The following is a 4,213-nucleotide window of genomic DNA, read 5'->3' on the forward strand; positions in this document are numbered from 1 at the left end:
TCAAGGGATCTCTAATGCTCACCCCTTTTCATTTAGATATAGACTTGGGGGCTTGATCCCTACATCATTAGCTTACCTATCCTAAGAGTCACCATTATTTGACTCTTCTCAAAATATTTTTCCACACACTTAGCCCTTGCGACCTAACTTTAGTATCACCATCACACACATCACAGATACATGACCAAATATACTTCCCTTAGGAACCCTTTGTCATGAAATCTTAACACAACGCTGAAGCATGCCTTGTCATATCACTCATCACTCATCATTGCATCACAAAGTATGAAGTACTTAGCCTCCGCGCCTAAGTTACCTAAATACTTTCATTATTGAGTTAACTAGGATAGTCTAAGATGTTACAATCCTTGTACTATGAGAGACAACGTTAGCGGATTCAGCTCATTCAACATGCACCTTCAAAAACTTCTCTTCTTTCTTTTTTTGCGTCTTTCTTTTTCGGGAGAAAGTTGGTACCCTCCACAAAAATGACAGAATATTTTTTTTTTGCATTTTCGAGTCGCACGATCACATTACAATGCACACTCGAGTCATGTGCACATTGAGTCATGTCGTGTTATCACATTAAATTAACACTATGCACACACAAATCACACGAAGTGAGTCATCATTAAGTCAAGTTTATACCTGAGTCATGTCAAGTCAAGTCAATGAGTCAGGAAACACTAAGTCTTAGGTCAACCCTAATTACATGAGCTAAGTCCTATAGTCCAAAATGTAAATGCAGGTACACTAAGTCCCAGATGGACGGGTAAGCTTTACAAAAGGACGCAAACAACTTATCCAATCAACTAGAGTCAGCTTGATTGCAATCATATTTGAGTGTCGATCGGCCTGACGGCAGTCATATTAATTGATTGGGTTCCTTGGTATGCCAGTTAGCCCCTATAAGAAAATTGAAATGATTAGTAGTCGCCTCGATTACAATCGCAGTAAGTGATTGACTTGACGACGATCGTCTCACTTAGCTTAAGGGCCTAAGCATTGGCTCATTACAAGCACCAAGGCATCGGTTCAAAAGCGCATCACTAATACGATAATTTTTCCAAGATTGGATTGTCATCCCCAACTGACAATATTTCCAAAAGTGGATTGTTGCGCATTCTTCTTAAACAACAATTTTTCCAAGATTGGATTGTCATCTCTAGCAAAGTTTCCAAGCTTGGATTGTCGTGCTCCTTCTTTTTTTGGCAAAATTTTCCGAAATTTGGATTGTCATCGCTGGCACGTTTTCCGAGATTGGATTGTCATACACCAAGTTCCCTATGGCAAAATTTCCCAAAGGATTGTCGTAGGTCTCTACTCATCATAAATTTTGGCAAAGGTTCCTCAACGTGGATTGTCATTCATTTTAGTAAGTGGCAAATTTTCCCGAAGTGGATTGTCGATCGACTCTTTTTTGCAAATGTTCCAAGACGCGGATTGTCAATTGTGGCAATATTTTCCTAAAAGGATTGTTGCATAGCATTAGCAAATTTCCAAGGTGGATTGCTTTCAAGAGTTATATTCCAAGATGTGGATTGTCAATCGTAGCAAAGTTCTTATGACAGATTGTTACGAAGCATTGGCAACTTTTCCCAAAATTGGACTTTAGCACATTTTTCGAGATACGGATTGTCGCTTCATCGTGGCAACATTTCCAAGGATGGATTGTTACGAAGCATTGACAACTTTCCCTAAATAGGATTGTCATACATCATACAAGAGTTGTGTTGGCAACTATTCCTAAAGCAAAGAGGATTGTCATCACCCAAAGTATCACAACAACTAAGGATGGCTTCAGGCGGAGCAATCTTCGATCATATTCCCTGGCTTGCGGAAGATGGTCACAAGTCGGTAGAAGGTCGTTTCAGGAGAAGCAATCTTCGATAGGATTCTCTGGCTTGCAGAAGACTATCACAACGGAAATTGGAGGCAGTTACAAGCGTAGCAGTCTTCAGGCGGTATCCCCTAGCTTGAGGAAGATCATCAAACAAAACAGAAATCTCTTTGCTCAGAGACACGTGGGCATATCAAAAAAGCACTTTGTTCAAAGACGCGTGGACATGCCAAAAAAGCTCCATTGTTTAGAGACGAGTGAACAATCCTAAAAAAGAAGCTCTTTTGTTCAGAGACGAGTGAACATCAACAGCGGCAAAGCGCGACCACAACATCAAAATAGCAAGATGGCGTTCTCTAGCTTATGGAAGGTTGTCACAACAACAAAGCAACAAATCGGTTACTCTAAGAGACGTGTGCTCGACGGTGCAAGATACGCGTTTCTTAACTCTCTTATCTGTTTTAACTAACGCTAGTTTGTAGGTATCGGCGTTAAAAGAATGATTTAGGATCGCAAAACGTTCTGAATCATTCTCCGTCCCTATTGCTACTTTAACTTTTGTTTACGAAACTTGCGTTTCTCCAAACTCAGTCAAAGTGGGGGCTTCTGTAGACACCCAAATGTGTCTCCCCAAAACCAAACCCGGTGATGAATACCTTTCATGTCATTTGATTATCAAACAAAGCTAAAGTGTGAAAAGTCTAGTGATAAGGATGTTTTTATTAAAATATCTCTTCTTTCTATTTTTGAAAATATTTCTTTTCGTACCCTATTTATGAAAAACGTGAATTCTAGTTTATTTTGGTCCATGATAAGGGTCCAATAATAGTTTAGTTGGATGGGGCTTGAAAAGAGATTTCCAACAATATAATATAAGCCCAATTCCGATGAATAATGAGGAAGTTATGGCCAAAATACTAAACAGGGCCCAAACCGGTTTTTACCTACGGCTCAATGATCATGTGGAGGGTCCAAAGATCTAATCCTATTCCTAAAATAATTAGGATTAATTAGAAGCTTTTATAAGTTTATAAAAGATCTTAATTACCCTTTTTGAAAGGATAAGATAAAAGAATTTGAGTTAAACAAAAACTTTCCTTTTATAAAAAATTTCCTTTTTTTTAATCCTAATTCTATTCGAATTTAAATATGTTCAAAGACAGTTAGTTATAATTTTTGTGCCTCATAATATTTATTCAAATATTATATGGTTGGATAGATCTTGAAATTATAATTCCAATGATATATTATAATATTAAATCCGAGCTATAACGAAAAAGATATGAATGGAATATAAAACTTTATCCAAAACTGACATTGTCCTACTATTTCGTCCATATCTTTTTATCTACAAAATATTTTAATCTGATTCTAATTGGGTTGGAAATTAGACTTCAAGATCTTTCCAACGACATATTACATAACTTATTTAGACTTTTGGAACAAAAGATATGATAAAAATAAAATCCGCAAAAACTGTTGTCCATCGAGTTTTATTTAGATTCGAATTCGGATTCTTTTCCTATTCTTCGATCCTCTTTTTCTCTATAAATAGAGGTCATATCTCCCCTTTTTTGAAATCACCAACTCTCATCAAGAATTTATTGATTCTCTCTCCCTCTTTCTAAGCCAACCCTTTTACAAAAAAAATTCCTCATACATTAGCACTAGACACACCTAGTCAAGTTCGAAATTGCTTTCGCCCTAGACGTGAAAGGTTTGATATTTATGAGGGTTTAGTCCCAAATCTAGTATAAACTTTCTTAATTTTTATTTTAATTATTTAATTTAATTGTTTGCTTGTTATTATTTTCCTTGAAGTTACTAACGTGTGTATTTTGTTATTAGAAAGAGGTACGAGGGATCCAAGTAAGTAATTTAATGGTTTCATTGATATTATGTTATAGAAATCATGCTTAGATTATTATTTTGATTCCTAGTATCATGTTAGGATGTTTTATTGCTTCCTAGTATCATGTTTAGGATAAAGAATAAGTTTCTTAAATCAAGTATGATTGTTATGATGCTTCCTATTTTCTTTCCTAATAGCATATTAGTATCATGTTAGGGCTAAAGCTATGATCTTTATATGTTTAGTGACATGATAGGGTTTGTTATTAATCTTGTTAGTATCATGCCTAGGATCTTGATACTAATATTATGCTTTAAAATGATTATGATTATTTTTATGATTTGCGATTATAATTGTTATAATTTATTATGATTATGTTGCTTGATTATATATATTGTTATTGCTTAATCACACCTTTTATGCATGTTTAAAGGGAATTTCTACTTGTAATCACGCTTAGTAAGATAATTAATAATCTTGTTTAGGGTTATTTTGATTATAATTCAAGTGATCGCCAATAA

This window comes from Chenopodium album, chromosome 8, assembly GCF_948465745.1.
Source record: "Chenopodium album chromosome 8, dcCheAlbu1.1, whole genome shotgun sequence".
Lineage (NCBI taxonomy): Eukaryota > Viridiplantae > Streptophyta > Magnoliopsida > Caryophyllales > Amaranthaceae > Chenopodium > Chenopodium album.